Raw genomic sequence first — 27028 nt, 5'->3', positions numbered from 1 at the left:
ACAACAACAAAACACTTTACAATGTTGGAAGGACATTGAACCTATGTAAACTTGCTCAGTGAGGTGGGGAAGAGAAAGGGTAAAAAGTCAGCCAGGGTCAGGGAATGGAGAGGTGCACGTATGAAACACTCTTCAAAATAATGAAAGGTTTCTAGAGGAAAAAATAAAGCACAAGTCTACAAAACTGTTGAACTTGAATGCTTAGCCAGGTTTTCAGAGAAAAGCTATAGAATCCAGCTGACATTGTTTTAATGGGCATGAACTGAAACTTAATAGAATGTGACTGGCCTCAAAGTTCAAGAGAAGTACTTTCCAATTGTCTATAATCTCACTATCATGCAGAACGATCTGCTTGATTCAGCCAAAACTTAAATGAGTTTCTTCTACGTACTTTTCTCTTTTGGTGGTGCAGAAGAGATGTGTAATCCCGATAGAACAATCTAAACCCTGATGTGGAGATCTGGGTCTTAACAACCCCTCTAAAAGCACTGTGGGGACTCTAATGGCTTTCCTTTGGATGGTCAGCCACACCTCCCAACTTCTTTTGACGAACTTGCCATCTTCCATAAATGACTGTAAATTCCTGCTACTTGCAAGCTATTAGTCCTCTCTCACTATCAGCCCCTTTATTATTTTCGTCCAGTATTGACTGGTCCGAGAAGTAATAAATTTCACAGTGTTGGTAGCGCTTCCTCTGTCATGGATTAACTTCCTTCCAGGGACCTTAATAATCTTAGAGTCCCATCTTCCCAGAAGCACTTTCCGAAGTCCTCATAGGCACTACATGAACAGAGGATTACATGGTCAAATGAGTTTGGTAAATACTGGTTGAGATCCACAAAGTTAAATAAGTTTTCCTTAAGAATGACCTTTTGAGATTTTTTAATATCAAATGTAAACGGAGAATCTACTGGAAGAACACATGGTATGTAGAGATTTTCAAACTTACTTGGCTAAAGAAAACCTTTTTTTTAGCAAGCATCTTGTAGGACAGATGTGCTGCTGAACATAATCTGGAACAAAAGAAGAAACTGGAGTCGAACGAAGTGACATGCCTTGCTCAAGCCTTCACAAATGATTATGGCTTTCCCTTGGTTCTTGTAATTCTGAGACTTAGTGCTCAGAATTATATATATAATTCTTATATATAACCTCCATTTATAGACACACATAGTCTCAACCTCCATTTCTACAGACTGAAGAATCCTAACCTTCTTGTTTTTTCCTGTTACGGCATCTGTGCTCTCCCAATATCACCCCCTGCTTCCCTTTATCATTTTAATTGCATTTCTCAGAACCCTGTCCAATTTGAAGCTATCTTTCTGGAGGAACAAGTTTGGAAGCAGCACACACATTCCAGGTGGGAATATGGATGGCCCTTTAAACACCTTTAGTCTGGTTTCCTGCAGCTTTCCCAAAACCCCTTGCATTTCACTGGCCCACTGGCCTGCCGGAGCTCTGTGCTCACTATACTTTCTCGGGCTGCACTGAGAGCTTGGAGCACATCACCTTCTAAGTCAAGGGCTTATATTTCATTTCCTCTCTGAGATTAGATTAGAGACCATCTTATCCTACCTCATATGCTCCAGAGCATCCAGCCTCCCACATGATAACTGAGTCCTCAAAAGTCTTACATTTGTTTTGCGGAGTTGATGTTTTAGAAGTTTCTTTCTTAGTTATTATCTTGCTCTGGCCTCAAAGAAAACATATTCAATACATTTCTATAGCTTTACAAGACCTTGTTTATTCCTGACAGCTTCACAATTACCCTACATTTACAGGTACTTTCTTCAAATTACTTAAAACTATTTTCTAGGAACTGTTTCTTAGGGCTTTGTACCGCTTCTTCAAGATATGACAAAAATTTATATTCAAAACAAATGACTTTTACACAATAGTAAATATGCTGGCAATTACAAGAACAGTCTAGCCAACAGGTTTGTGCTTTTAGATGCAGACACGCTGAGTTCTGCTGAATGTCAAGGCTGACTTGGGAATCCAGCTGCTTCTTACACTATAGCAATGAGGACAGAACATTCTTGGCGGAAATCCCTGTCCTTGTGGGCAAGCTGTCTTTAAACTAGACCTCCCAGTACCTGGCACAGTTCTGGGCTCACAGTAAATACTCCATAAACTTTTCTGAAATGAATAAATCATTGAATAAAGGAATGAACAAATGAACAAAGAAATATTCTGGAAGAGAAACATCTTAGGTGTGGTATTGGTCACCTCTCTCACGTGAAAGTTTTCGTTCCTTTTGCTTCTTTTCCCGTTTTGGGGAGGTCCAGCCTCTTCAACATATGTCTAAATACTCTCAGTACATTCCTCAGATCCCAAATACAGCAGCAGGTAGTCTAATCAGTCATGTACTTAGAATGGTGACAATTTAAAATTTCTGTACCTCTTTTGTTCCAGAAAATTCATGCCTTAAAAGGCCAATGGCAAACTCTTGAAAATGCTTTCAGGAAATAAAGGTGACATTTGTTTCTATAGCATACCTTGAAAAACCATCTGGTTCAAACACTGTTCCAAAGCACTAGCTATGTCTGATTTCATATTTCACATTTGGACTTTATTTTCCCCCTAGAAAAGGCAGACATCAGAATATTATGTTTGCCAATTCACGAAACAATTGTTACTATTCTGTATTATTTCTATGAGGATATTATTATGAGGCTGTGCTCATAATAAAACCTTCATCCTAAATCTCTGTGCACCTTATGAATTTCACTGCATCTTTGCTTTTTTCCCCCCCCAAAGAAGTCATTCAGGTTCCTTTAATAACACCAGTAAATAGCTCCAGCCTTCCACAGCTGCAGAGGTTTACTGTCCTGAGAGATTTTCAGTGTTACAATTCATGCTTCCAATCAAAACAGTGACAGAGTTGACATGATTTAGTGAGAAGAAGGACTTGATTAGGAACCAGGACACTACTGAGCAAATATTAAACAACAACAGGGAATTTTTAATATGCAATGGTCTCTCTGTTCACAACAAAAACAAGCCAGAAACAATTTCCTGTGCTACAGCTAAGTGAAATGGAAGTTTGTTTTTAAGGTTCCTTGTAGTGTGTTGTGTACATTTCAGCAAAGCTGACTTCGCCTATGAGAGGCACTGGCTCCTTAAATAATTCCATCCTTCTCATTTCAAATAGAAACCAGCTGCACTTCTGAACTGTAACAAGAACACCTATCCAGGAGGTCAAAGCTGGAAGACACCTCACTGTGAAATGCTTCAAGTTTCTCTATCTGGGTTACAAGTTTGGTCAGCAGTGAATTGTCAGTGACAACCTGTGGCCTGGAATTTAATTCCTTGATGCCTTCACAACATTATTATTTCACCCTCTCTAGAGGATAAACAAGCACATAATATACTATGAATTGGAGGCTGAAACAGACGTTGATTTTAGGGAGAGGAAAAGGTTCTGGGAAGACAAATCTGGGGATTTTTCATTGGGAATAAGTAATTTTGAAAAACCAGGTTTTAGGCTTTTTTTTTTTTTTTTTTTTTTTTTTTTTAAAATAGCTTAACTCCTTCTACGGGATATTTGAGAGGACTCCATCCCCCTACTCTCTGCCCCACAAATTTCCAAAAACAACAGCAAGAAAGATCCTGGCAGAAGTCAAAGGGTCAATGGATCCTAAATAGTTTTCAGGTTCAAGTATGCACCATCAACAACGAGAAAAGCCCAACTGTGTTATAACGACTCACCCCTTGACAAGATATTCCAAACCGTGAAACTGAACAACTGCATATTTAGCCCTATGAATTGCACGCCTTACAAGTCACAGAGGGGTAAATTTGAATTAGGGAAAGGCTGGGATATCTTATTAGCATAAAATCTCTCTCTCTCTCTCTCTCACACACACACACACACACACACACACACACACACACCACACCCCCCAAACACACACACACAGCAAAGGCAGGGAAGCGGATGCAGAGGCTGCACTGTGATCCTGGTCAAATAGGTTGGTCCTCTGTGAAGTGCCTATAATTCCAGAAGAACCCAGGGCTGGCTATTTGGTCTCAGGGGCCACTCTCATGGCCTGTTTGAAATAGTTCTCCTAAAAGCAAGATTCAAAAGAGATATTCTTTTCTTTCTCTCTTTATTTTTCTTTCATTCCTTTGTTCATGTAGGATAAAATTTTTACCTTTCTCTCCCCCATTTCATTTCATTTTCTTAGCATTTCAGGAGAGATGAACCAGGGCTTTTCTGGTACTGCTTATCAGTATGTTCTAGCCAGCCAGCAAAAAAGGCATCTGCATTTATGGAGTTAATTGACATCTTATTAATTTTGCTCAGATTCTTTCTTTCACCTCCCTCTCCTTCTCCCCTCCTGTTTTCTTTCTTTTTTTTTTTTTTAAGAGAGAGAAAGCTAATGAAAACCATGTTTATGTGCTCAAAGGCACAGAGGAAATTCATTACTCTGAGGAATAGCACACTCCACAAGTGAAATGAAAGTAATCTTATTTATGACAGGAAGGGGCCCTAGCTAGACTGAACTCCACCATACTTCCACTGTTACATAGAAAAGAAGCTGCAGAGCTCCTGCGCCAATTCCAAATGGCGGCCTCACTGACAACAAACACATTTGCACTCTGTGTTTGAAAACTGTTAGAAGCTCCGGAAAAACAGCCATCTAATAGAGACAAGGAAAGAAAATCTGCTTAGAACAGGCCATTCTTCCTTCATACCTATAGTACTTTCCCAGGACTCCTTGTTACTTAATGTTACAAAGATATCTCATCAAATCATTAGGTGATGACATTTATCAAGTACTGGTAAATACAGCTATGTTAGTTTCATAGCCTTAATTCCTTTATTAGAAAAGTTTTTCACTGTAAATTCATGGTCCCTTTCCTGTGTAAATAAATAATGGAAGAACTTAAATAATTCCTTTCACTATAAATGTCAACTTGTGCCCTTGCAGACAATTCTCCCTTTCCTTCTTGAAAATTCCATCAACTGTGAGAATATTTCCCTTTTTATTACTTGGGTTTTTGCTATGTGGGTTTTTTTCCTCATTCATTCAATTAGTCAACAAAAATCATTTAGCTGTTACGTTCTAGAGGCTGGTGGGGAGATAGTCTCTACAATTTCTGTCAAAACTACTCATGAGTACTCTTCAAAATCTTAACATTATGCGAAATTTTGGCAGTAATAAGATGATTTTATAACATTTATTATATGGCTTCTGAGAAAATCTTTTGCTGGAAGGTTCTCTGAGATTATTAGGCCCATCTCCTCATTTATAGACGAGAAATCAGGCTTAAGGGCAGGGCCCAGACTGTGTATCTCCTTGTTAAAAAATACTTTTTTAAATTCCAAGAAGTTTCATGTGTATCACTGAAGGAAAGGTATTATTGCTTGGATTCTGTGCCGTGGAGGGATTTTATAGTCCTCCCAACTTATGAAAGGCTTCAGTATAAAATTAAAAGGGTCAACTAAAAAATTTCTGGTATTTTGAAGTCCCATACAGAGATGCTATAGGAGAGAGCAACTTGGAATTAAATTAACTAATTTGAGTTAACTCATCTTTATGAAGCCTGAGGTGCTGAGCATGTGCTGGGTCCTGGAGAAAAACAGACACACACCCTTTGCCATGTGTCGGGGATGCAGGGAGGTGAATGGGTGGACCTGTTTACATTACGGTATGGTAGGTGCTATGATGTGGAAGTGCAGAGTGCTATGAGACAGACGAGGCTTCCTCCAGGGTGAAAGGAGCCGGTATGGAGATGGGGTGGCAGTGATTATTCTAGGCAGAAGAAACAACTTGTATAAAAGCCTGGAAAAGAAAGTTCCAGAGTTTTTGTAAAGACAGTGCAGTTATGCACTGAAAGGGAGGTTAGAAAGGGATTATAGTCAGAGTCTCTGATTTTCGCTGGCCACACCTAAAATCCAAGTGTTCCTTACTTGCCTTCTCCAAGTTGACATTTTTAAGTGTGGTATGTAACAGTTATTTGTGCAGTTATTCTTCCCTGTTATCCAAGACACTATTCTTAGTTCTCCTTTGCAATACACAAAGGTGATCCACTCACCTTGAGAAGGCCCTGAATTCAGCTTATTCAGCATTTATCAAGAACCTCATATGCACGACCCTCTCCAGGTGCTGCCTCAGCCCTCTGTGTTTATAGTCCTTGTTACAGCACAGATCACATGACATTAGGGCTCATTGGGCTCCCCCTGAGCTCCAGGAAGGACTGTCTTAGCCACCTCCATAACTCCAGCACAATGCCAAGCATATAGAAGGAGATAAATGCTTCTTGAATAAATACATTAGTTTGGTGGAATATACCTCACTGGCGTAGTACTTAGTAGCAGTTGTTTTGAATAGAAAGTAGCAATTACAAGGTAATGATTTAGCAAAACAACCCAAAAGTCAGCAAGTCAGGAGGAGAAAAGGCACTGTGTTAAAACGGCCAGCTATATTACAGGGTTTGCTATTTGCTACCTCAGTTTCTCATTAAGCAAAGCTCAGTATATTTAAGGTAATTTTAACAGAGTAAATACAGAAAAACACAGTGATAAAGACTAACCATATATTTGGATGGTCAGGACACAGGCCAGGATTATGGATATTATTCCTCTGATCCACCATGGTTGGTCCTAAAACACCTGTCATTCATCTAGCGTTTACTGGGGACCTGCTATGTGCCAGGCACTGTGCTGTGCATTGAAAATACAAAGGTAAGACAGCAGCTCTGCCCTGAAGAATTTTTAGGAAGGAGTACAGGAAAACAAGTAAAAAAACAAACACAAAACCCAAAAAACAAAATGAACCTTCGAAAGAAGCAGCAGGAGAGTCAGGGCAAGCTTCCCAGGAGAGGCAAAATCTCTCAAACGCATGCTGTCAATTATCAGGTGGTTCAGACAAGACTTTGAAAACTGATCAGCACAGGTCTTTCACCACTATTAGAAAAATAACTTGAGTGTACCCAACGCTGGCTTATCTTCCAAGTTGGTAACACATCTCTATGTGTTCCTGGAAGCTTTGTATTCATATGGCATGGTCAAATAATATATTTATTAAAATATATTCTACCTTTAAAACTGATTAAGCTTGGGGAGGAGAGGAATAGAGAGCAAATTGAAAAACGGTCTTCTCCCAGCCATCGCATTACTGGGTATATACCCAAAGGATTATAAATCATGCTGCTATAAAGACACATGCACACGTATGTTCATTGAGGCACTATTCACAATAGCAAAGACTTGGAATCAACCCAAATGTCCATCAGTGACAGACTGGATTAAGAAAATGTGGCACATGTACACCATGGAATACTATGCAGCCATAAAAAAGGATGAGTTTGTGTCCTTTGTAGGGACATGGATGCAGCTGGGAACCATCATTCTCAGCACACTATCGCAAGAACAGAAAACCAAACACCGCATGTTCTCACTCATAGATGGGAATTGAACAATGAGATCACTTGGACTCGGGAAGGGGAACATCACACACCGGGGCCTATCATGGGGAGGGGGGAGTGGGGAGGGATTGCATTGGGAGTGATACCTGATGTAAATGACGAGGTGATGGGTGCTGACAAGTTGATGTGTGCAGCACACCAACATGGCACAAGTATACATATGTAACAAACCTGCATGTTATGCATATGTACCCTAGAACTTGAAGTATAATTAAAAAACACCAAAAACAAAAACAAAAACAAAAACAACCAAAAAAACGGTCTTCTGTAGTAACATGTTTGGGCCACAAAGAGGCGCTCTGGATTCAAGAATGAGTGGGCTTCTCTTTAGACTGTACAGTCTCTTCTCTATGAGAGGTTTTCAAAGAACAAAATGCATTTATCTAACATCAGGAAGGCCAAAAGCTTTTGTAGGAAGGCAGATGTTCGTCCTGTACAAAGTACAAATGTTTTTGACTGAAGTTCCAAAATAAATCTTATTTGTGGAAGAAGAATTAAATGAAGGCAGAAACTGCTTCTTAACAGAGGGGCTTCTAACATCTAAAATAACCGTTTTCCTACCCGGTCACCTGGGGTGGAGGAATAAATAAAACAAACAACCACACAAAATTAAAATATTAAGCAACAACAACAAATGATAAAAACCCTCACAGAATAAAACAAAGCTCTCAGTATAATGAGAACATTTTTGAAAGGTCACACTGCTGGAAGCAGCTCTGATAATATTCCCCTTGGTGTTGGTTTTGGAGAGCCTATCCAAGGAGGAATCTTCCTTCACCTTCATGCTGAACTAGCCAGTAATCTCAGGTTTGTAATATTACAATCAGTAGCCATGGAAATACAACCGATGTCGCAAATTTTGCTTTTTGGTTAACACTCCTGGATTGTACAGGAGCAGAAAGCAAGAAAATCACATCTGACCTATGCTATTTCGTGTTTAGTAGATTAAGAAAAACTGGACCAACAGTATACTGTTACAATATGAATCTTTAAAAAATTTTCAAAATCTTTATGCAGATTTTCAAAACTCCAATGCTTCAAGATTCTTATTTAGCTAGAACTCCTGAGCTCTTTAGTCATGAGTATTCGAAATATTCTTTGTACTAGACAAAATAAATGACTCGTGCTAGAGATGAGTAAGAGGTTCTAATTAGAAGACAACCTACACTTCTCACTGTTTACAATATTTAGTTTTAACTGAGCTTGTAGGGATTTTTTTAAAAAACTGCTCAGAGATCTTGAAAAAATACGAATCTTTCAAGATTTCCCAAGTATTTCATTTAAAAGTGATCACGATCTGGCCGGGCACAGTGGCTCATGCCTGTAATCCCAGCACTTTGGGAGGCCAAGGCAGGCAGATTATGAGGTCAGGAGTTCGAGACCATCCTGGCTAACACAGTGAAACCCCATTTGTACTAAAATTACAAAAAATTTGCTGGGTGTGGTGGCGCACACCTATAATCGCAGCTACTTGGGAGGCTGAGGCAGGAGAATCACTTGAACCCAGGAGGCGGAGGTTGCAGTGAGCCGAGACTGCACCACTGCACTCCAGCCTGAGTGACAGAGCGAGACTCCATCTCAAAAAAACAAAAACAAAAACAAAAAAAATCACAATTTATCCTTCTTCCTGCTCTTGCCCTTGTTCCCTCCCCTAAAAAAGAAAAGAAGAGCTTGAACCTGGGAGGTGGAAGTTGCAGTGAGACGAGACTGCACCACTGTACTCCAGCCTGGGCAACAGAGCGAGACTCTGTTTCACAAAAAAAAAAAAAAAAAAGAAGCAAAAGTTCTTGCCATAGTAATCATATTTGGGTGGGCACCAGTGGCTAATTATAACACAATAAGCTATTTTCTGCTTCCTAAAAATAAGGAGGACAATTATCCAGGGGTGGAGGTAGTTATGCAATGGTACCACGTATTTCTTCAGCCACTAGAAACAAACGTGAAAACATTCAAATCACATATGAAAAACAAGAAGAGAGAAGATGAATAAAAACAAGTTAAATGAAAACATACTGTGTGAAATAGTGAAGTAACTCACCCAAAGTTCTGATGCTGCTGCTATCTGTTTTATATCTGTAGTAAAGATGACAGATGAAATAGTAGGTGCAATATGCGTTTTATAAATCTAAGGAAAACATCTTAAAGTATTTGACCCAACTATGTTTTATCTTTTAAGTTTCAATTTCCATCTAGATTCCATGAGAATATGGACTTTAAAATATCCCACATTAGTAAGATTAAGTTCTTTTAAAATTAATATTTGGGAAAAATAATGACCAATTTGTTGTAGTATAAAGACCGCTGTGTTGGGTCTGCCCAAAATCCTCTGTGACACACTTCTCACGCAGAGCCAAAAGCCCAGTGAAGGCAAACTAGGTCCTGCCTGTGCTGAGCTCTGCCACCTCTCCTTCTCCTCCTACTTGCTCATTCCACCCTCCTGGGTATTGTTCCTTGAAGAAACCCAGCAAGCCACCACTTCAGGACCTTTGCATTTGCTATTCTCTCTACCTGGTAGGTCATTCTACAAAGTATCCAAACAGCTTACAGCCCAGTTCTCTGTAGGTCTGTACAAATGGCTCCTTAAAGTAGGGCTTCTCTTGATCATCCTATATAGAACAGCACACTGCTAAACCCCTCTGTATCCATCCTGCTCTCTTTGCTCACTCTATTTTTCTCCAGAGCTATCGTCAGCATATGACATACTGTGTGTTTGTGTGTTGTCTTTCCATACCAGAAGGTAAGCTCCAAGATGGCTTACATTAGAGCTTTGTTGGTTTTATTTACTGTTTCAACTCCAGGGCCCATGATAGGGCCTGACACTCATATTTATTTAATGATTTAATTGATTTCTGTAACATGGTTGAGCATTTAAGAAAAAGTTGAGGAAAATGTGATATTGTTACAGAATAAACCAAGCATTATAAACCATAACTATGATAAATCTATTATTTATAGATTACTAAAATGGAAAAGGAATTGAAAGAACATGTACACCCAGAAAAAGATAGCTCTAAATCATACGGCAAATCCAATATTGCTCCAAATAACATGATATCAGAAATAAGGCAAAAATGCAACGTTCCTGACAAGCATTGCTCCTGACGGCAATAATCCAATGTCTCACACTTCAGAGACCAATTTCCTTCTGGTGATTTCTCTCCAATTCATCCTGAGTGGACAGAATCACTCAAGTCAGAGTGATTTATATTTAGTCAATCAATTCTATGTCAGCAGGAAAACTCCACTGGGCCCATGAAGTGCAATTTTCACGCTTGGAGTTTCCTTTATTGCTAGACCAGACATTTCTGGGAAAGAGACCCAGCATATCAACCCTGAAGACCAAACACAACCCTCCCAAAGGATGCTTAGGACATCTAAATATAACAAAACTTACGCCAGCCTGACCTTGCTCATTAAGAACAAGGCAGTGCACGTGTTCATGCAGGATGCATCTTCGATGGTGTGCACGCTCTTGTTCACCTTTAGACTAAGGATAGCCATAATAAGGTTTGTTGTGATAGCCTCTCACGGTGTATACTCAAGATGGCCAGTTAGGAAGCAAAGCAGCCCATAATGCTATAGAGGCCCTAACATGTCCAATTTCTACTTGATGAGTGAAGAATAATAGTGTTGGAATGATTTTGGTCAGATGGGCCCTCTCATACCCAGATGATAGGAATAAACTGCAGCAAATTTCCCAGGGTGCAATGTGTTCCATAGATACTAGAAGCCTTAAAAAGGATTATAACCTTGGACCTAATAATTCCATTTCTAAGACTTTCTCCTAAGGAAGTAATCAAAGATAAGGACAAAGATTTATGCACAAGGATATTCAAAAGCTGGAAACAGCTGAAATGTACAAAAATAGGAAAATGCTTAAATAAAAAATAGTAAATCTTACAATACAACATTAAAAACAAATTTTTGGGGGGCGGAGCAAGATGGCCGAATAGGAGCAGCTCCAGTCTCCAACTCCCAGCGCGAGCGACACAGAAGACCGGTGATTTCTGCATTTTCAACTGAGGTACTGGGTTCATCTCACTGGGGAGTGCCAGACGATCAGTGCTGGTCAGCTGCTGCAGCCCGACCAGCGAGAGCTGAAGCAGGGCGAGGCATTGCCTCACCTGGGAAGCGCAAGGGGGAAGGGAGTCCCTTTTCCCAACCAGGGGAACTGAGACACACAACACCTGGAAAATCGGGTAACTCCCACCCCAATACTGCGCTTTAGGAAACAGGCACACCAGGAGATCATATCCCACACCTGGCCGGGAGGGTCCCACACCCACGGAGCCTCCCTCATTGCTAGCACAGCAGTCTGTGATCTACCGGCAAGGCAGCAGCAAGGCTGGGGGAGGGGCGCCCGCCATTGCTGAGGCTTAAGTAGGTAAACAAAGCTGCTGGGAAGCTCGAACTGGGTGGAGCTCACAGCAGCTCAAGGAAACCTGCCTGTCTCTGTAGACTCCACCTCTGGGGACAGGGCACAGTAAACTAAGACACACAGACACCTCTGCACAGACGCAAACGACTCTGTCTGACAGCTTTGAAGAGAGCAGTGGATCTCCCAACACGGAGGTTGAGATCTGAGAAGGGACAGACTCCCTGCTCAAGTGGGTCCCTGACCCCTGAGTAGCCTAACTGGGAGACATCCCCCACTAGGGGCAGTCTGACACCCCACACCTCACAGGGAGGAGTACACCCCTGAGAGGAAGCTTCCAAAGCAAGAATCAGACAGGTACACTCGCTGTTCAGAAATATTCTATCTTCTGCAGCCTCTGCTGCTGATACCCAGGCAAACAGGGTCTGGAGTGGACCTCAAGCAATCTCTAACAGACCTACAGCTGAGGGTCCTGACTGTTAGAAGGAAAACTATCAAACAGGAAGGACACCTACACCAAAACCCCATCAGTACATCACCATCATCAAAGACCAGAGGCAGATAAAACCACAAAGATGGGGAAAAAGCAGGGCAGAAAAGCTGGAAATTCCAAAAATAAGAGCGCATCTCCCCCGGCAAAGGAGCGCAGCTCATCGCCAGCAACGGATCAAAGCTGGACGGAGAATGACTTTGACGAGATGAGAGAAGAAGGCTTCAGTCCATCAAATTTCTCAGAGCTAAAGGAGGAATTACGTACCCAGCGCAAAGAAACTAAAAATCTTGAAAAAAAAGTGGAAGAATTGATGGCTAGAGTAATTAATGCAGAGAAGGTCCTAAACGAAATGAAAGAGATGAAAACCATGACACGAGAAATACGTGACAAATGCACAAGTTTCAGTAACCGACTCGATCAACTGGAAGAAAGAGTATCAGCGATTGAGGATCAAATGAATGAAATGAAGCGAGAAGAGAAACCAAAAGAAAAAAGAAGAAAAAGAAATGAACAAAGCCTGCAAGAAGTATGGGATTATGTAAAAAGACCAAATCTACGTCTGATTGGGGTGCCTGAAAGTGAGGGGGAAAATGGAACCAAGTTGGAAAACACTCTTCAGGATATCATCCAGGAGAACTTCCCCAACCTAGTAGGGCAGGCCAACATTCAAATCCAGGAAATACAGAGAACGCCACAAAGATACTCCTCGAGAAGAGCAACTCCAAGACACATAATTGCCAGATTCACCAAAGTTGAAATGAAGGAAAAAATCTTAAGGGCAGCCAGAGAGAAAGGTCGGGTTACCCACAAAGGGAAGCCCATCAGACTAACAGCAGATCTCTCAGCAGAAACTCTACAAGCCAGAAGAGAGTGGGGGCCAATATTCAACATTCTTAAAGAAAAGAATTTTAAACCCAGAATTTCATATCCAGCCAAACTAAGTTTCATAAGTGAAGGAGAAATAAAATCCTTTACAGATAAGCAAATGCTTAGAGATTTTGTCACCACTAGGCCTGCCTTACAAGAGACCCTGAAGGAAGCACTAAACATGGAAAGGAACAACTGGTACCAGCCATTGCAAAAACATGCCAAAATGTAAAGACCATTGAGGCTAGGAAGAAACTGCATCAACTAATGAGCAAAATAACCAGTTAATATCATAATGGCAGGATCAAGTTCACACATAACAATATTAACCTTAAATGTAAATGGACTAAATGCTCCAATTAAAAGACACAGACTGGCAAACTGGATAAAGAGTCAAGACCCATCAGTCTGCTGTATTCAGGAGACCCATCTCACACGCAGAGACATACATAGGCTCAAAATAAAGGGATGGAGGAAGATTTACCAAGCAAATGGAGAACAAAAAAAAGCAGGGGTTGCAATACTAGTCTCTGATAAAACAGACTTTAAACCATCAAAGATCAAAAGAGACAAAGAAGGCCATTACATAATGGTAAAGGGATCAATTCAACAGGAAGAGCTAACTATCCTAAATATATATGCACCCAATACAGGAGCACCCAGATTCATAAAGCAAGTCCTTAGAGACTTACAAAGAGACTTAGACTCCCATACAATAATAATGGGAGACTTCAACACTCCACTGTCAACATTAGACAGATCAACGAGACAGAAAGTTAACAAGGATATCCAGGAATTGAACTCATCTCTGCAGCAAGCAGACCTAATAGACATCTATAGAACTCTCCACCCCAAATCAACAGAATATACATTCTTCTCAGCACCACATCATACTTACTCCAAAATTGACCACGTAATTGGAAGTAAAGCACTCCTCAGCAAATGTACAAGAACAGAAATTATAACAAACTGTCTCTCAGACCACAGTGCAATCAAACTAGAACTCAGGACTAAGAAACTCACTCAAAACCGCTCAACTACATGGAAACTGAACAACCTGCTCCTGAATGACTACTGGGTACATAACGAAATGAAGGCAGAAATAAAGATGTTCTTTGAAACCAATGAGAACAAAGATACAACATACCAGAATCTCTGGGACACATTTAAAGCAGTGTGTAGAGGGAAATTTATAGCACTAAATGCCCACAAGAGAAAGCAGGAAAGATGCAAAATTGACACTCTAACATCGCAATTAAAAGAACTAGAGAAGCAAGAGCAAACACATTCGAAAGCTAGCAGAAGGCAAGAAATAACTAAGATCAGAGCAGAACTGAAGGAGATAGAGACACAAAAAACCCTCCAAAAAATCAATGAATCCAGGAGTTGGTTTTTTGAAAAGATCAACAAAATTGACAGACCACTAGCCAGACTAATAAAGAAGAAAAGAGAGAAGAATCAAATCGACGCAATTAAAAATGTTAAAGGGGATATCACCACCGACCCCACAGAAATACAAACTACCATCAGAGAATACTATAAACACCTCTACGCAAATAAACTGGAAAATCTAGAAGAAATGGATAATTTCCTGGACACTTACACTCTTCCAAGACTAAACCAGGAAGAAGTTGAATCCCTGAATAGACCAATAGCAGGCTCTGAAATTGAGGCAACAATTAATAGCCTACCAACCAAAAAAAGTCCAGGACCAGATGGATTCACAGCTGAATTCTACCAGAGGTACAAGGAGGAGTTGGTACCATTCCTTCTGAAACTATTCCAATCAATAGAAAAAGAGGGAATCCTCCCTAACTCATTTTATGAGGCCAATATCATCCTGATACCAAAGCCTGGCAAGGACACAACAAAAAAAGAGAATTTTAGACCAATATCTCTGATGAACATCGATGCAAAAATCCTCAATAAAATACTGGCAAACCGGATTCAGCAACACATCAAAAAGCTTATCCACCATGATCAAGTGGGCTTCATCCCTGGGATGCAAGGCTGGTTCAACATTCGCAAATCAATAAACATAATCCAGCATATAAACAGAACCAAAGACAAGAACCACATGATTATCTCAATAGATGCAGAAAAGGCTTTTGACAAAATTCAACAGCCCTTCATGCTAAAAACGCTCAATAAATTCGGTATTGATGGAACGTACCTCAAAATAATAAGAGCTATTTATGACAAACCCACAGCCAATATCATACTGAATGGGCAAAAACTGGAAAAATTCCCTTTGAAAACTGGCACAAGACAGGGATGCCCTCTCTCACCACTCCTATTCAACATAGTGTTGGAAGTTCTGGCTAGGGCAATCAGGCAAGAGAAAGAAATCAAGGGTATTCAGTTAGGAAAAGAAGAAGTCAAACTGTCCCTGTTTGCAGATGACATGATTGTATATTTAGAAAACCCCATTGTCTCAGCCCAAAATCTCCTTAAGCTGATAAGCAACTTCAGCACAGTCTCAGGATACAAAATTAATGTGCAAAAATCACAAGCATTCTTATACACCAGTAACAGACAAACAGAGAGCCAAATCAGGAATGAACTTCCATTCACAATTGCTTCAAAGAGAATCAAATACCTAGGAATCCAACTTACAAGGGATGTAAAGGACCTCTTCAAGGAGAACTACAAACCACTGCTCAGTGAAATCAAAGAGGACACAAACAAATGGAAGAACATACCATGCTCATGGATAGGAAGAATCAATATCGTGAAAATGGCCATACTGCCCAAGGTAATTTATAGATTCAATGCCATCCCCATCAAGCTACCAATGAGTTTCTTCACAGAATTGGAAAAAACTGCTTTAAAGTTCATATGGAACCAAAAAAGAGCCCGCATCTCCAAGACAATCCTAAGTCAAAAGAACAAAGCTGGAGGCATCACGCTACCTGACTTCAAACTATACTACAAGGCTACAGTAACCAAAACAGCATGGTACTGGTACCAAAACAGAGATATAGACCAATGGAACAGAACAGAGTCCTCAGAAATAATACCACACATCTACAGCCATTTGATCTTTGACAAACCTGAGAGAAACAAGAAATGGGGAAAGGATTCCCTATTTAATAAATGGTGCTGGGAAAATTGGCTAGCCATAAGTAGAAAGCTGAAACTGGATCCTTTCCTTACTCCTTATACGAAAATTAATTCAAGATGGATTAGAGACTTAAATGTTAGACCTAATACCATAAAAATCCTAGAGGAAAACCTAGGTAGTACCATTCAGGACATAGGCATGGGCAAAGATTTCATGTCTAAAACACCAAAAGCAACGGCAGCAAAAGCCAAAATTGACAAATGGGATCTCATTAAACTAAAGAGCTTCTGCACAGCAAAAGACACTACCATCAGAGTGAACAGGCAACCTACAGAATGGGAGAAAATTTTTGCAATCTACTCATCTGACAAAGGGCTAATATCCAGAACCTACAAAGAACTCAAACAAATTTACAAGAAAAAAACAAACAACCCCATCAAAAAGTGGGCAAAGGACATGAACAGACATTTCTCAAAAGAAGACATTCATACAGCCAACAGACACATGAAAAAATGCTCATCATCACTGGCCATCAGAGAAATGCAAATCAAAACCACAATGAGATACCATCTCACACCAGTTAGAATGGCAATCATTAAAAAGTCAGGAAACAACAGGTGCTGGAGAGGATGTGGAGAAATAGGAACACTTTTACACTGTTGGTGGGATTGTAAGCTAGTTCAACCATTATGGAAAACAGTATGGCGATTCCTCAAGGATCTAGAACTAGATGTACCATATGACCCAGCCATCCCATTACTGGGTATATACCCAAAGGATTATAAATTATGCTGCTATAAAGACACATGCACACGTATGTTTATTGCAGCACTATTCACAATAGCAAAGACTTGGAATCAACCCAAATGTCCATCAGTGACAGACTGGATTAAGAAAATGTGGCACATATACACCATGGAATACTATGCAGCCATAAAAAAGGATGAGTTTGAGTCCTTTGTAGGGACTTGGATGCAGCTGGAATCCATCATTCTTAGCAAACTATCACAAGAACAGAAAACCAAACACCGCATGTTCTCACTCATAGGTGGGAACTGAACAATGAGATCACTCGGACTCAGGAAGGGGAACATCACACACCGGGGCCTATCATGGGGAGGGGGGAGGGGGGAGGGATTGCATTGGGAGTTATACCTGATGTAAATGACGAGTTGATGGGTGCAGCACAGCAACATGGCACAAGTATACATATGTAACAAAACTGCACGTTATGCACATGTACCCTACAACTTAAAGTATAATAATAATAAATAAATTAAAAAAAAAAAAAAAAAAAAAAAAAAACAAATTTTTGAAAATGAATAATTTGGGAAGTACCTTTCATATAAAGGTTAACTTGTATTTAAAGCCCTGTTTATGTGGGTATATATATAGATAGATAGATACTTATACATACATGCTTATGAATTGAAAGAAATTTATCAAAATATTGACAGTGATTATCTCTAGATGGTGAGAATAAAGTCTATTTAAAATGTTTACCTTCATAGTTTTCTACCATAAATAGATATCACTAAGTTAAAAAAATACCATTGGCCTGATTATAAAAGGACACTTATTACTTCAACATCAGGAGGAGAAATAAGGAGTAAAAGGTCCCCTTGGATTCAAAGGGGTTGGACAACCCTGACACTTGTAAATGTGTGATTGTATCAATGTTGCTGAAATTCTTTCCTTCTGTTAGACATATCACTTTAAAAAATCACCTCCAAACAGACTTACAAACAAACAATACACAAAGTTAAGCAGCTGAGCTTCTCAGCTTCCCACCTTCATTTTCCCAGTGGGTTCTCTGGTGGTAACTTATTGATTTAATTTAGATTAATATGGTAGGTCTTAGGTGATTACTCTGCTCTAGATTCCAAGCAATGTTAATTATTATCATAAAGGATACGCTACTCAGAGGTTTAAAGTTCAGGCACAGAGACCTTGTCTACATTTCTGTTATTTGGCTCACCAAATTACAAGCGTCTGGTGAGTCAATATGAAAGATTCCAAACACAAAGGTCAACGCTGGGCTACTGATCTTCCTGACCCTAACTCAGAGCCAAGAATTGCAATGCAGTTTTCTCCTCCCACGCTAAAACCATTAGCAACCAGCTTGTCTTGGCTGATTCTTTTCTTTTACAACTATTTTTGAATAGGTAGTAGCTCTTCTGGTGCCCACATACTAAATTAGCATGTCATTTCATGACTTTTCTTCTCTGTAAAAGCCTTTAATGTGTCTGTAACAGTACTGTACTTGCTAATGTTAATTCACATTAATTAGATGATGCTCTTTCAGATCACACTATGGTCCCTCTGAAAATTCACATGATCTAGAGTGGATGTGGAAAGCCTGTTTATATCCATCTTGTGAGTTAATCGGTTACTGTTTCAGAACAACTTTGCAATAGACAACTATCCACAGCCTTGTCCAGTTGTTTTTTAGAAATAATTTTCAGAGAGCCTCAAAAGGACAGAGATAGGGAAAGGTTAAGAAACTGTCAGTCCTATCATCTGTCTTTCTACATCCCCATCCAGTCAGTCACTAAATCCTAATCATTCAAATAGCTCTGGTGTTGGTATACCCTCGTTGACTCCCATGACTCTGTGCCTGAAACAAGGTATCCTGTGAGATGCTTTCAAATTTCAGAGACTAGATAGCTGTTCAGCACAGTCCTTTCCTTCCTGAGTACACAGTAGCCCACATTTCCCAGCCTCCCCTGCAAATAGGACTGACTGAGGGTCATGTGACTGACTGAGGGTACAAGTGAAATGCACCACCGCCACACATGGCAAATAAAGACTTCCCATATATAGTTCTAGGAACCATGGATTAAAGAAGATGGAGCTAGGGTCCCTAGGTTGTGTTTAAATGAGAGCAAACCATGAATACCTCTTCCTGCCCTTTGATGAAAATCTGGTGTGAAGGGTCTTAATGCTAGGGTGGGTGGTTTTGGCTTCTGTTGAAGCCAAATTTTTGTCCCCAACATTCCTTCTTCCAGAATTGCTCCTGTGGTCACCTCATCATGTAACCCTAAACTGTGCAAGCCATCACTGAAGTGGTAGATTTTTTAAAAAGTCTTACATTCTTTTAGAAATGATTTCTACCTTGACTAAGCATGTGCATCTTTTAGATAACAATATACTGATAATGTGAAATTTTCAAGTAAAGCAGGAACCCATTTTAGAATGATAAGCACAAACTTATTGGGCCTTTTAACTCATGACAGAGTTGTCAAATGTCTGAGGTCAAATCTAAATGACCTGAATAATTTTACATATCCTGTGAGTTTCAACAACACAAAATTGCAATTGTTTTTAAAAATTTACCTTTAAAAGGATAGCTTGAAACCCCAAACAATAAACTTCCTATTTCTAACATTTTACAGAAGGAAAAACATTTTAAAGTACTTCATTTTTAATAATAGCAACTTTCAACATAATTTATTCCTGTAGGTTTAGTTTAAAACTAACAGGCATTACTAATTTTTTCTAAACTTGCAAATCATTTCCTCAACAGAAACATACTGTATGTTATGAACTTTAAAAGACACAGTGGCTACTCTCCTTTGAAGAGTTTACAGTCTAGTGGGAGGGAGGAAAATACAAATAAATAATGGCAATGCAATGCGGTATGAATTAAGTTCTCCAGGGGCACAGGGGCAAGTCAAGGGTGAAGGTGTTGGGAAAATCTACTTAGAGGTGACATTCGAGATCTATCAGGATTTGAAGATGTGGGAGAGAAGAAATGAAGAGAGATGGTAGAAAAAAGCATTTCTGAACTCTTTGACTAAACCTTTTTTCCTCCAGTAAATTTCTTTTAGATACTTCAGCAAAATCTTGTTTTGTTGACAGTGCCAACAGAATATGTAGTTGTTCTTCTGTAGTGTCTCTAACCTTGGCCCAGGAAACCGTAAGACAGAACCCAGATGACAATCTATGATGACTGGGGCCAAGCCAGCAGATGGAAAACATTACTGAGCCAGTTCTACCCCAATGACTGGATACCAGCATCCTGGTGTGAAAAATGAGGAGGGGGTCACAGGTCCATGTATCATACAGCATGAAGGTAAACGCCACTGGGGATGTTGTCAGGTGATTTGTGGTGTTGTCAGAAACCCTTCCACTATAGTTTCCTGTTCTTCAAGCTTTGGGAATAGGGAAAATATTATCCCTGGTAGGTTGGGAAAGGAGGCTGGACTGCAAAAGGATGTCAAATGTTAACTATTGAGAGATGCGTGTAAAAAGGAACAAACATGGAAAAATGTTATTTTCTCTTACTGGGGGACTTAATTTATTTTTAAATTGATAGTGACAAAGAATAAGAACACAGTATCTTTCTATTCCCCTCCACCTATAAGTCAGCCCTGAAAATACGCCTAAGCCCACATCTAGGGTCTCTAAGGTCATGGAAGGCTCACATTAAATCAGGCAGTAGTCTAAAAATAACCTGTGTTCTGATTATTCCTTTTTACTTGCTTGGTTTTCTGAGAAATCTGTAGATCTGTATTTATAGTGTCATAAAGAGCTGCTTATCCTTTTCCATCTAGCAAATTGGAAGTCAGGAAATGAAGGGAAAATGCCTAATTGGGAGAATAGTCTAAGAGAGAAAGTTTAGGCCTTAGAGTTGGGAGAACTGGTTTGGATCCCTGCTCTGTGTGACCCTGGCAAGTTTTACACTTTCTTCTAATCTCTAAAGTGGGGATTAATTCCTGCCAGACTACCTCACATAGTAATTTAGAGATCAAAATAAAAATGAGATAATACTGAAGAGGCTGGTTGGTTGGCTAGAAGAAAATGCAACAAGAGTTAAGTATTTTTCTGAATGTTCAGTAACAAAAACAAAATAATCATTATAACTGCAGGGTGTGGAGATTTTTTATCCTCAGTGCTTGGCACAGTGCCTGGCACACAGTTAGAGTGTGAGGATTATTTATTGTGTAAATGAATGAATGGGGCCAAGGTAAATCTATAAAGCAGTGCTTCTACAGGCATTCTGAAAACTATCCAAAAGGCTAAAAGAGCCACATTAAACCTCTTTAGTGCATCACAGGCAATTGATTTAATTTATGGTGATTATGAGTGATTGTTATCTTCTTGAGACCTTTGTGCGTAGAGAGCTTAGTAAATACTTAGACTCATGGGTACATGGGTCTAAATGTAAAACTAGACTCCAGGGAGGAAAAGTCCTTTCCTGTGATACTATATGTAATTTTGGAGCTACATTTCATTCCTTCATTCTGATTTGAATTTACTCCCCAAAAGATGAATACTGCTAAGATGAGGAGTTGACACCTGCAATGGGTTGTGACTCGAATTCAATGGATTCTCTACTCCAAAACTGCACTTTGGAAAACTTGGATATCAGTTTCAAAGGCATACTTTGGAAAAAGGAATAATGAACCCATGTGAACCTGGCCCTAAAAATATTGGTATGGTTGTAGGAGGTACCAAGAATTCAGGAGGCTTAGCCCCTACTCACAGAGTGGAGTCTAGGTGGGCAGACTGCTGTGCCATTACACTCCTTCCTCTCTTCACAATCCCAAATTCTAACTAATCTTAGTTCTCACTTTTCTTTGTCTGCTAGGAAGCTGTGTCAAATATAGATCAATCTCATCTATATAGGACCTATGAATTTTATTTCATGAATTAAAGTCCATGATTTTCTTTATCGTACCTTTAGCTTCATTTTTTTCTATTCTCTTTTGCCCTGGTATTATCACCATTTTTGTAGTCTGTTTCTCTGCAAACTGCTTTGGACCTCTTTTGGAATGAGGCATAGTATTAATGAGTGCAACTGCGAGCGCTAGTCTCAGAGGTTTCTAGAGTGAAACCTGAAGATGGATGGTAGCTCTCCTCCGTATGAGCTCTGTCACCACTGGATGACATACTCCTACCATGTGCAGTTAATCATTTGAGGGAAAACTTCATCTCGACATTGAGAATGTAGGAGATTGGGGGTGGTGGTGGAGGGAAACCCCACTGATGACAAGCCAGAGTTCTAGAGACACTGTAATTCAAATGTATCTGAGGCTGGCTTGGAACATAAACTCAGTAGTCAGCAGCAGACTTATTCTTGGGCATCTAGAAACAACCAACCAATGGAAACCTGCTGGTTTCAAGATGTCTGCTTTCATTAAATACTTGTGGTTGTGCTTCTAAAACCCTGACGGCAAGTCCTAGCCATCACAAGGAAATCTGAAGACTTGAAGATTCACTTACGTCCCCAATAAGAAGGATTTTAGGCTAATATTTGGCCCCAGAGAAATCTTCCAAAGAGGTGGTGGCTGGCACAATCTTTTCTTATTTAACTCAAACTGGCTAACAAACACTGAAGACCAAAGGCTTTTCATCCAGCTTGTCCCAGGTAATAGGTTGACAGATAAGATTTAAAGCCCTGTTTTTAAAATGGCATAATCAACTTGGAGGAGGATATCGAAGAAATGGTTGTAGAGATGAAAAGAAGGTTGAGGGGAAGTGACATAACGTAGGCAAGCTATAAATAGTTGAAGAATGAATAGTTGCATGAATAAATGGTAAGCTAAGACATTATTGGTTCTTTCTAGATATTTGGTTTCACTTGTTTTGAAGACTGGCCATCCAGTGCCAAATTGAGACCACTACTTTCTGCCAGAATTCCAAAAAATAAAAATAAAATATTCCATGTTTTTTGCAGCAATCATTAGGGATAGTACTTTTATTAAGAACGCAGCTCATCGCCAGCAACGGAGCAAAGCTAGATGGAGAATGACTTTGACGAGTTGAGAGAAGAAGGCTTCAGTCGATCAAACTTCTCAGAGCTACAGGAGGAACTACGTAACCAGTGCAAAGAAATTAAAAACCTTGAAAAAAAGAATGGATGAATGGATAACTAGAATAATCAATGCAGAGAAGACCTTAAAAGAACTGATTGAGATGAAAACCATAACAAGAGAAATTTGTGACAAATGCACAAGCTTCAGTAACCAACTCGATCAACTGGAAGAAAGAGTATCAGTGATTGAAGATCAAATGAATGAAATGAAGTGAGAAGAGAAGTGTGGAGAAAAAAGAGTAAAAAGAAATGAACAAAGCCTCCGAGAAGTATGGGATTATGTGAAAAGACCGAAACTACGTCTGATTAGTGTACCTGAAAGTGAGGGGGAAAATGGAACCAAGTTGGAAAACACTCTGCAGGATATCATCCAGGAGAACTTCCCCAACCTAGTAAGGCAGGCCAACATTCAAATTCAGGAAATACAGAGAGTGGGGGCCAATATTCAACATTCTTAAAGAAAAGAATTTTCAACCCAGAATTTCATATCCAGCCAAACTAAGTTTCAAAAGTGAAGGAGAAATAAAATCCTTTACAGACAAGCAAATGCTTAGAGATTTTGTCACCACCAGGCCTGCCTTAGTTATCCTGAAGGAAGCACTAAACATGGAAAGGAACAACCGGTACCAGCCATTGTAAAAACAATATCAAAATGTAAAGTCCATCGATGCTAGGAAGAAACTGCATCAATTAGCAAGCAAAATAACCAGCTAATATCATAATGACAGGATCAAGTTCACACATAACAATATAAACCTTAAATGTAAATGGATGAAATGGTCCAATTAAAAGACACAGACTGGCAAACTGGATAAAGAGCCAAGACTCATCAGTTTATTGTATTCAGGAGACCCATCTCACATGCAGAGACACACATAGGCTCAAAATAAAGGGATGGAGGAAGATTTACCAAGCAAATGGAAAACAAAAAAAGCAGGGGTTGCAATCCTAGTCTCTGATAAAACAGACTTTAAATCATCAAAGATCAAAAGAGACAAAGAAGGCCATTACATAATGGTAAAGGAATCAATTCATCAGGAAGAGCTAATTATCCTAAATATATATCCACCCAATACAGGAGCACCCAGATTCATAAAGCAAGTTCTTAGAGACTTACAAAGAGACTTAGACTCCCATACAATAATAATGGGAGACTTTAACACCCCACTGTCAACATTAGACAGATCAAGGAGACAGAAAGTTAATAAGGATATCCAGGAATTGAACACAACTCTGCACCAAGCGGACCTAATAGACATCTACAGAACTCTCCACCCCAAATCAACAGAATATACACTCTTCTCAGCACCACATCACACTTATTCTAAAATTGACCACATAGGTGGAAGTAAAGCACTCCTCAGCAAATGTAAAAGAACAGAAATTATAACAAACTGTCTCTCAGACCACAGTACAATCAAACTAGAACTCAGGACTAAGAAACTCAATCAAAACCGCTTAACTACATGGAAACAGAACAACCTGCTCCTGAATCACTACTGGGTACATAATGAAATGAAGGCCGAAATAAAGATGTTCTTTGAAACCAATGAGAACAAACATACAACATACCAGAATCTCTGGGACACATTTAAAGCAGTGTGTAGAGGGAAATTTATAGCACTAAATACCCATAAGAGAAAGCAGGAAAGATCTAAAATTGACACCCTCACATCCCAATTAAAAGAACTAGAGAAGCAAGAGCAAACACATTCAAAAGCTAGCAGAAGGTGAGAAATAACTAAGATCAGAGCAGAACTGAAGGAGAGAGAGACAGAAAAACTCTCCAAAAAATCAATGAATCCAGGAGTTGGTTTTTTGAAAAGATCAACAAAATTGATAGACCGCTAGCAAAACTAATAAAGAAGAAAAGAGAGAAGAATGAAATACATACAATAAAAAATGATAAAGGGGATATCACCACTGACCCCACAGAAATACAAACTACCATCAGAGAATACTGTAAACACCTCTATGCAAATAAACTAGAAAACATAGAAGAAATGGATAATTTCCTGGACACTTACACTCTTCCAAGACTAAACCAGGAAGAAGTTGAATCCCTGAAGAGAACAATAGCAGGCTCTGAAATGGAGGCAATAATTAACAGTCTACCAACCAAATAAAGTCCAGGACCAGATGGATTCACAGCCGAATTCTACCAGAGGTACAAGGAGGAGTTGGTACCATTCCTTCTGAAACTATTCCAATCAATAGGAAAAGAAGGAATCCTCCCTAACTCATTTTGCGAGGCCAACATCATCCTGATACCAAAGCCTGGCAGAGACACAACAAAAAAAGAGAATTTTAGATGAATATCCCTGATGAACATCGATGCAAAAATCCTCAATAAAATACTGGCAAACCGAATCCAGCAGCATATCAAAAAGCTTATCCACCATGATCAAGTGGGCTTCATCCCTGGGATGCAAGGCTGGTTCAACATATGCAAATCAATAAACGTAATCCAGCATATAAACAGAACCAAAGACAAAAACCACATGATTATCTCAATAGATGCAGAAAAGGCCTTTGACAAAATTCAACAGCCCTTCATGCTAAAAACTCTCAATAAATTCGGTATTGATAGAACGTATCTCAAAATAATAAGAGCTATTTATGAAAAACCCACAGCCAATATCATACTGAATGGGCAAAAACTGGAAAAATTCCCTTTGAAAACTGGCACAAGACAGGGATGCCCTCTCTCACCACTCCTATTCAACATAGTGTTGGAAGTTCTGGCCAGGGCAATCAGGCAAGAGAAAGAAATAAAGAGTATTCAGTTAGGAAAAGAAGAAGTCAAATTGTCCCTGTTTGCAGATGACATGATTGTGTATTTAGAAAACCCCATTGTCTCAGTCCAAAATCTCCTTAAGCTGATAAGCAACTTCAGCAAAGTCTCAGGATACAAAAATCAATGAGCAAAAATCACAAGCATTTTTATACACCAGTAACAGACAAACAGAGAGCCAAATCATGAATGAACTTCCATTCACAATAAATTCAAAGAGAATAAAATACCTAGGAATCCAACTTACAAGGGATGTAAAGGACCTCTTCAAGGAGAACTACAAACCACTGCTCAGTGAAATAAAAGAGGACACAAACAAATGGAAGAACATACCATGCTCATGGATAGAAAAAATCAATACTGTGAAAATGGCCATACTGCCCAAGGTAATTTATAGATTCAATGCCATCCCCATCAAGCTACCAATGAGTTTCTTCACAGAATTGGAAAAAACTGCTTTAAAGTTCATATGGAACCAAAAAAGACCCCGCATTGCCAAGACAATCCTAAGCCAAAAGAACAAAGCTGGAGGCATCATGCTACCTGACTTCAAACTATACTACAAGGCTACAGTAACCAAAACAGCATGGTACTGGTACCAAAACAGAGATATAGACCAATGGAACAGAACAGAGCCCTCAGAAATAATACCACACATCTACAGCCATTTGATCTTTGACAAACCTGACAAAAACAAGAAATGGGGAAAGGATTCCCTGTTTAATAAGTGGTGTTGGGAAAATTGGCTAGCCATAAGTAGAAAGCTGAAACTGGATCCTTTCCTTACTCCTTATACGAAAATTAATTCAAGATGGATTAGAGACCTAAATGTTAGACCTAATACCATAAAAACCCTAGAAGAAAGCCTAGGTGATGCCATTCAGGACATAGGCATGGGCAAGGACTTCATGTCTAAAATACCAAAAGCAACGGCAACAAAAGCCAAAATTGACAAATGGGATCTAATTAAACTAAAGAGCTTCTGCACTGCAAAAGAAACTACCATCAGAGTAAACAGGCAACCTACAGAATGGGAGACAATTTTGCAATCTAATCATCTGACAAAGGGCTAATATCCAGAACCTACAAAGAACTCAATCAAATTTACAAGAAAAAAACAAACAACCCCATCAAAAAGTGGGCAAAAGATATGAACAGACACTTCTCAAAAGAAGACA

The 27028-nt window shown here is 39.5% G+C and overlaps 1 protein-coding gene across 6 annotated transcripts in view; it reads right to left on the bottom strand.

The window, feature by feature from the left end:
- The window catches only part of SCFD2 (sec1 family domain containing 2), a 498290-nt gene that overhangs the window by 127440 nt on the left and 343822 nt on the right, over nucleotides 1-27028 (bottom strand). The window lies entirely within an intron of this gene.

The sequence above is a fragment of the Macaca mulatta genome, chromosome 5, assembly GCF_049350105.2.
Source record: "Macaca mulatta isolate MMU2019108-1 chromosome 5, T2T-MMU8v2.0, whole genome shotgun sequence".
Classification (NCBI taxonomy): Eukaryota; Metazoa; Chordata; class Mammalia; order Primates; family Cercopithecidae; genus Macaca; species Macaca mulatta.
This window is presented reverse-complemented; position numbering and strand designations above follow the sequence as displayed.